Source organism: Somniosus microcephalus, chromosome 1 (genome assembly GCF_052327205.1).
Source record: "Somniosus microcephalus isolate GS21.2 chromosome 1, FLI_Smic_1.0, whole genome shotgun sequence".
In the NCBI taxonomy this organism is placed as follows: Eukaryota; Metazoa; Chordata; class Chondrichthyes; order Squaliformes; family Somniosidae; genus Somniosus; species Somniosus microcephalus.
Window position 1 is genome coordinate 167,080,881 of NC_140987.1, and position 7,801 is coordinate 167,088,681.

Sequence of the window (7,801 nt, forward strand, 5' to 3'; positions counted from 1 at the left end):
TCTTTAGTTAATAAAAGCCTGGTTGTTACTCGCTTAACCTCAGTCTTTTGAGTAATGATGGCGCATCAATACCTCCCTATTTTTATATTCTATCCCAACATTCCATTGGCCTTCTTAATCACTTGCTGCACCTGCATACTAACCTTTTGAGTTTCGTGCACCAGGACCCCCAGATCCCTTTGTACTTCAGTACTTTCCAGTTTCTTGCCATTAAGATAATAACTTGCTCTACAATTTTTCCTGCCAAAGTGCATAACCTCACACTTTCCAGTATTGTATTCCATCTGCCAAATCTCTGCCCACTTACTTAGCCTGTCTATGTCCCCTTGCAGGTTTTTTATGTCCTCCTCACTCACTACTTTCCCTCCCATCTTAGTATCATCTGCAAACTTTGATATGTTACACTCGGTCCCCTCCTCCAAATCGTTAATATAGATTGTAAAGAGTTGGGGACCCAGCACTGACCCCTGCGGAACACCACTAGTTACTGATTGCCAGTCTGAGAATGAACCATTTATCCCAACTCTCTGCCTTCTGTTAGATAGCCAATCCTCTATCCATGCCAGAATATTACCCCCAATCCCGTGATTTTTTATCTTAAGCAATAATCTTTTGTGTGGCACCTTGGCAAATGCCTTTTGGAAGTCTAAATACACTACGTCCACTGGTTCCCCTTTATCCACCCTGTATGTTACTTCCTCAAAGAACTCCAGCAAATTTGTCAAACATGACTTCCCCTTCATAAAACCATGCTGACTTTGTCCTATTAAATTATGATTATCCAAATGCCCTGTTACTGTCTCCTTAATAATGGACTCCAAAATTTTACCTACCACAGATGTTAGGCTAACCGGTCTATAGTTTCCAGCCTGCTGTCTACTGCCCTTTTTAAATAAGGGTGTTACATTAGCAGCTTTCCAGTCTGCCAGGACGTTTGCCGAGTCCAGGGAGTTTTGGAAAATTATTACCAATGCATCCACAATCCCTACTGCCACTTCCCTCAAGACCCTAGGATGTAAGCCATCAGGTCCAGGTGATTTATCCGCCTTGAGTCCCATTATTTTACCGAGTACCACTTCCTTAGTGATTTTGATCGTGTTTAGCTCCTCCCCCCCTTTAGCCCCCTGTTTGTCCAGTGTTGGGATATTCTTAGTGTCTTCTACTGTAAAGACTGATATAAAATATTCATTCAGTGTTTTTGCCATCTCCATATTTCCCACCATTAATTTCCCGGTCTCATCCTCTAAGGGACCAACATTTACTTTAGCCACCCTTTTTCTTTTTATATAACTATAAAAACTCTTACTATCTGTTTTTATATTTTTTGCTAATTTACTTTCATAATCTATCTTCCCTTTCTTAATCAATCTTTTTGTTATTTTTTGCTGTCTTTTAAAGTTTTCCCAATCCTCTATCCTCCCACTAGATTTGGCTACCTTATATGCCCTTGTTTTTAGTCGAATACTATCCTTAATTTCTTTACTTAGCCACGGATGGCTGTCTTTTCTTTTACACCCTTTTCTTCTCAGTGGAATATATATTTTTTGGAAGTTGTAAAATAACTCCTTAACTGTACACCACTGATCATGTATCGTCTTACCCTTTAATCTATTTTCCCAATCCACTCTACTCAATTCCGCTCTCATACCTTCATAGTCTCCTTTATTCAAGCTTAGCACGCTTGTTTGAGATCCAACCTTTTCACCCTCTAATTGAATATGGAATTCAACCATGTTATGGTCACTCATTCCAAGGGGATCCTTTACTGGGACATTTTTTATTAATCCTGTCTCGTTACACAGGACCAGATCTAAGGTTGCTTGCCCCCTGGTCGGTTCAGTTACATACTGCTCAAGAAACCCATCCCTAATACACTCAATGAACTCATCCTCAAGGCAGCCCTGCCCAATTTGATTTGTCCAATTAATATGATAGTTAAAATCCCCCATAATTATAGATGTTCCCTTATTACAAGCCTCAACTATTTCCTGATTGATACTCCATCCAACAGAGTTGCCACTGTTCGGAGGCCTATAGACTATGCCCACTAGTGTTTTTTTCCCCTTATTATTCCTTACCTCCACCCAAACTGTTTCATTATCCTGATCTTTTGACCCAATATCATTTCTCTGTATTACAGTGATTCCTTCCTTTATTAACATAGCCACCCCACCTCCCCTTCCTTCCTGCCTGTCCTTCCTGATCATTAAATACCCTGGTATGTTTAATTCCCAGGCATTGTCACCCTGCAGCCATGTTTCTGTAATGGCCACAAGATCATACCCATATGTAGTTATTTGTGCCATTAACTCATCTATTTTGTTACGAATGCTACGTGCATTCAGATAGAGAACTTTCAAATATGTTTTGTGACACTTAGTTCCTGCTTTTGCCCTTTTTATTACTTTACCTTTTACTCCATACCTTCTGCCCCTTCCTGACACGCTCTGGTTTTTCATTTCCCCACTGCTACCTAAGTCTATGGCCTTCTCTGTTGTCATTTTTATTATTTGCTCTCTAGGAACCTCCCCCTCACTAGTTAGTTTAAAGCCCTCTCTACAGCCCTAGTTATATGATCCGCCAGGACTCTAGTCCCAGCACTGGCCAAGTGAAGCCCGTCCCAACGGAACAGCTCCCTCCTGTCCCAGTACTGGTGCCAGTGTCCCAGGAAGCAAAACCCATTTATCCCACACCAGTCTTTGAGCCACGCATTTAACTCTCTAATTTTATTTGTCCTAGCCAAATTCGCTCGTGGCTCAGGTAATAATCCAGAGATTATTACCCTTGAGGTTCTGCTTTTTAATTTGGCCCCTAGCTGCTCAAGCTCCCTCAGCAGAACCTCCTTCCTTGTCCTATCTATGTCGTTGGTACCAACATGGACCACGACAACTGGATCCTCCCCCTCCCACTCCAAGTTTCTCTCCAGTCCAGAGGAGATGTCCTTAACCCTGGCACCGGGCAGGCAACACAGCCTTCGGGACTCTCGCTCTCGGCTGCAAAGAACTCTATCTATCCCCCGAACGATACTATCCCCTACCACTACAACATTTCTTTTAACTCCCCCCACTTGAATGGCCCCCCGCTCCACGGTGCTTTGGCCAGGTTGCTCATCCTCCCCGCAGTCCCTGTTCCCATCCTCACAGGGAGTAAGAGCCTCGAACCTGTTGGACAAGTGCAAGGGCTGCGGCTCCTCCAACACTACCTCCTGGATCCCCGTACCTGCCTCACTTCTAGTCACACCATCCTGAACCTGAATCTCCTCAACTCCCCTCTAATCCTTCTACCAATTACTTTAAATCTATGCTCCCTGGTTATTGAGCTCTGCTAAAGGAAATAGGTCCTTCCTATCCGCTCTATCTAGGCCCCTCATAATTTTATGCACTCAGCCTCCTCTGTTCCAAAGAAAACAACCCCAGCCTATCTAATCTTTCCTCATAGCTAGAATTCTCCAGTCCCGGCAACATCCTCGTAAATCTGCTCTGTACCCTCTCTAGTGCAATCTCATCTTTCCTGTAATGTGGTGACCAGAACTGTACACAGTACTCTAGCAGTGGCCAAACTAGAGTTTTATACAATTTTAGCACAAACTCTCTGCTCTTATATTCTATGCCTCAGCTAATAAAGGAAAGCATCTCATATACCTTCTTATCTACCTGTTTTGCTACCTTCAGGGATCTGTGGATAGCACTCTGAGGTCACACTTCTCCGAATTGAATTCCATTTGCCACTTTTCTGCCCATCTGATCAGTTCATTGATATTTTCCTGCAATCTACACTCGGTCAAAATCTGCCTTGATGTCAAGGGCAGTCACTCTCACCTCACCTCTAGAATTCAGCTCTTTTGTCCATGTTTGGACCAAGGCTGTAATAAGGTCTGGAGGCGAATGTTCCTGACAGACCATTGGTGAGCAGATAATTGGTGAGTAAGTGCCACTTGATAGCACTGTTGGTGACACCTTCCATCACTTTGCTGATGATTGAGAGTAGGCTAATGGGACGGTAATTGACCGGATTGGATTTGTCCCGCTTTTTGAGCACCGGGCATACCTGGGCAATTTTTCTCATTGTCGGATAGATGCCAGTGTTGTAGCTGTACTGGAACAGCTTGGCTAGAGGTGCGGCTAGTTCTGGAATACAAGTCTTCAGCACTACAGCCGGAATGTTGTCGGGGCCCATAGCCTTTGCTGTATTCAGTGCGCTCAGCCATTTCTTGATATCACGTGGAGTGAATCAAATTGGCTGAAGACTGGCTTCTGTGATGGTGGGGACCTCAGGAGGAGGCCAAGATGGGTCATCCACTAGGCACTTCTGGCTGAATTTGGTTGCAAACGCTTCAGCCTTGTCTTTTGCACTCACATGCTGCGCTCCACCATCATTGAGGATGGGGATGTTCATGGAGTCTCCTCCTCCCATTAGTTGTTTAATTGTCTACCACCATTCACAACTGGATATGGCAGGACTGCAGATCTTTGAAGTGATCTGTTGGTTGTGGGATCATTTAGCTCTGTCTATAGCATGCTGCTTCCGCTGTTTAGTATGCATGTGGTCCTCTGTTGTAGATTTGCTGGGTTGCCACCTCACTTTTAGGTACACCTGATGCTGCTCCTGGCATGCTCGTCTACACTCCACATTGAACCAGGGTTGGTCCCCTGGCTTGATGGTAATGGCAGAATGAAGGCTATGCCAGGCCATGAGGTTAGAGATTGTGGTGGAATTCAATTCTGCTGCTGCTGATGGCCCACAGCATCTCATGGATGCCCAGTTTTGAGCAGCCAGATCTTTTCTGAATCTATCCCATTAAGGATGGTGGTAGTGCTACACAACACGATGGAGGGTGTCCTCGTCTCCACGAGGACTGTGTGGTGGTCACTCCTACCAATGCTGCCATGGAAAGATGCATCTGCGACAGGTTGATCAGTGAGAATGAGGTCAAGTAGGTTTTTCCCTCGTGTTGGTTCTCTCACTATCTGCCACAGGTCCAGTCTGGCAGCTATGTCCTTCAGTACTCGGCCAGCTCGGTCAGTAGTGATGTTACAGAGCCACTCTTGGTGATGGACATTGAAGTCCCCCACCCAGAGTACATTCTGTGCCCTTACGACCCTCAGTGCTTCTTCCAAGTGGTGTTTAACATGGAGGAGTACTGATTCATCAGCTAAGGGAGGGCGGCAGGTGGTAATCAGCAGGAGATTTCCTTACCCATGTTTAAACTGTAGCCATGAGACTTTATGGGGTCTGGAGTCAGTGTTGAGGATGCCCAGGGACACTCCTTCCAAACTGTATACAACTGTGCCACCACCTCTGGTGGGTCTATCCTGCCAGTGGGACAGAACATACCCAAGGATAGTGATGGAGGACTCTGGGACGTTGGCTGATAGGTATGATTCTGTGAGTATGACTATGTCAGGCTATTGCTTGACTAGTCTGTGGGACAGCTCTCCCAATTTTGGCACAAGTCTCCAGATGTTAATGAGGAGGACTTTGCAGTGTTGACCGGGCTGGGTGTGCCATTGTCGTGTACGAAGCCAGTGCCGAGGTCAATGCTGGGTTTTCCTTCCAGTTTTATACTTACTGTTTTTCCTTGTGCTTTGATACAACTGATCGGCTTGCTAGGCCATTTCAGAGGGCAGTTAAGAGTCAACCACATTGCTGTGGGTCTGGAGTCAAATATAAAAGCTATATCTATCGCGCCTTTCATGACCACCGGACATCTCAAAGCACTTTACAGCCAATAAAGTACTTTTGAAGTGTAGTCACTGTTGTAATGTGGGAAACACGGCAGCCAATTTGCGCACAGCAAGCTCCCACAAACAGCAATGTGATAATGACCAGATAATCTGTTTTTGTTATGTTGGTTGAGGGATAAATATAGGCCAGACCAGGGTGGCAAATTTCCTTCCCTGAAGGACATTAGTGAACCAGATGGGTTTTTAATGACAATCTGATAGTTTCATGGTCCATTACTGATACTAGCTTTTTATTCCAGATTACTGAATTTAAATTCTACAGTTGCCATTGTGGGATTTAGCTCATGTCTCCGGAACATTTGGCCAGGCCTCTGGATTGCTAGTCCAGTAACATAATTACTCTGCTACCGCTGCTGTGCCCTCAAGCAACGCTTCCGCTGCCTGGACCACTCTGGTCGAGCCCTGCAGTACTCAGCTGAGCGAGTATCAAGATTTGTGGTAGTATGCTGCATGCTGTGGAATCTGTCCTCTGCAGGTCAGGCACACGCGTTTCCCCTCAGTGACCCTGACCCATGTGGCCACAACCTGTACGCTGGGGCAGGGGAGGGAGGCCTCCCCGTAGGTGAACCCAGTCTGGCTGGAGTACCGGGTGGAGTTGGATCCCAGCCACCCTGGCCATCTTCCCTCATGGGAATAGATGGCGAGCTCCTCCACGCCTCGTTCGCCGTCCCCAGCAGTCACAACCGGTGCTTTCTCTCCTGAGCACCCATAGATGTGGGAGTCCTCGACGTCACCTCGCTTCCCAGTGCTCACTCCTATCAGGGCAAGTAGGAGTACGCCCCCCTTCATTTCGAAATCCCTTCTGTAAAGAGACACAAGAGCATATAGCCAGGTCCCGAGAAGATTCTTTGGCTTGGGTAAAGCATAGTCGAGTCTTGCGACTTCGACTCAATACAAACACTCTTTAAACAATAATATTTAAAACTACCAATCACCTTGTTTAAACTTAAACTAAAACACCCAAACTTAGCAATAACCAAATTACATTACAGAAACTATGTACATCCACCGCCCGTCCCCGGGCGGCCAGGCTAATCCCTGTTCGGGCTGCAGCACACTACTCCCTTCGGTGTGGCTGCTCTGTCCTGTTCCTTTGGTCCCTCGCAGCCTGAGGCTGCTGGCTGGGAACCTTTGTCCTCAGACCGATCCCTGAATTGAGAGGCTGCCCGTTTAAACTGGGGAGCCGGTGTAGGGGGTGGCGGGTGTGGCGCGTGCGCCCAGTCAGTTATGCCCCTGACTGTTTGTGAGCGGTTCGAATCGCTCCCACGCCCCTGGTTTCTAGACACCAGACTTAGGTACAGGCAGCGATACAGAAAACTCAAGTAGACAGGTGGTTTGGATGTAAGAAAAACAAGATTTTATTAAATCAGAAATAAAACAGTCTCATAAGAAGTCACTGGTATAAAAATACAGGCAAATACAAAATCTTATACAGGGAATGGGGAACACATGGCACATTGAGGGAAAAACAACTACATTAACAATCCCCTTATCCTTATCCCACCCCCTATACCTAACTAGATTAAGCTATGAGGGGCCAGAATTCATGCTCACCAGTCCAAAGCAAAGCCAGCTGTTTTAACGGATGCAGGTTTTGAGGTTTGGTCTTCTGTCCTTTCAGGTACCGCGTCGCCACATGGTCTTCAGGGGTGCGGTGCTGGAGCTGCTGCTGCGACACACCTTATTCTCCTGCGCTACCGTCGTCGTCTCGTCGCAATGGGTTCTCCTCTTCTTCTCCCTCCGGTGGTCGTCGGCGGTAACGTTGTGCCTGTAGGGCAGTTGGCAGTTTTTACTGCCTAGATTTTCCTACCCAAGCGTTAAAACGCCAGTATATTCGTTGTGGCGTGGACACCTGAGTTTTCGCAGTGCCCAACAAGATGTTCGTCTCCCCAAGCGCCAGCTTATAACTAGGCGCTTGGCCTCATCAATGCGTTTTTCGCTGCCCTGCTCTACTCTTATCGAGTTGTTACCTTCTTCTTTGTCTTGATTCGTCTCGTCTCGTTTGGTTACTATACAAGTCCTGGGCTGCCTACTCACTTTTTGTCTCACCCCTTTTT

The 7,801-nt window shown here is 46.3% G+C and overlaps 1 pseudogene; it reads right to left on the bottom strand.

The window, feature by feature from the left end:
* Positions 1 to 3,825: 3,825 nt before the first annotated feature.
* On the bottom strand, positions 3,826 to 5,200 carry LOC147124442 (uncharacterized; annotated as a pseudogene).
* Positions 5,201 to 7,801: the final 2,601 nt, after the last annotated feature.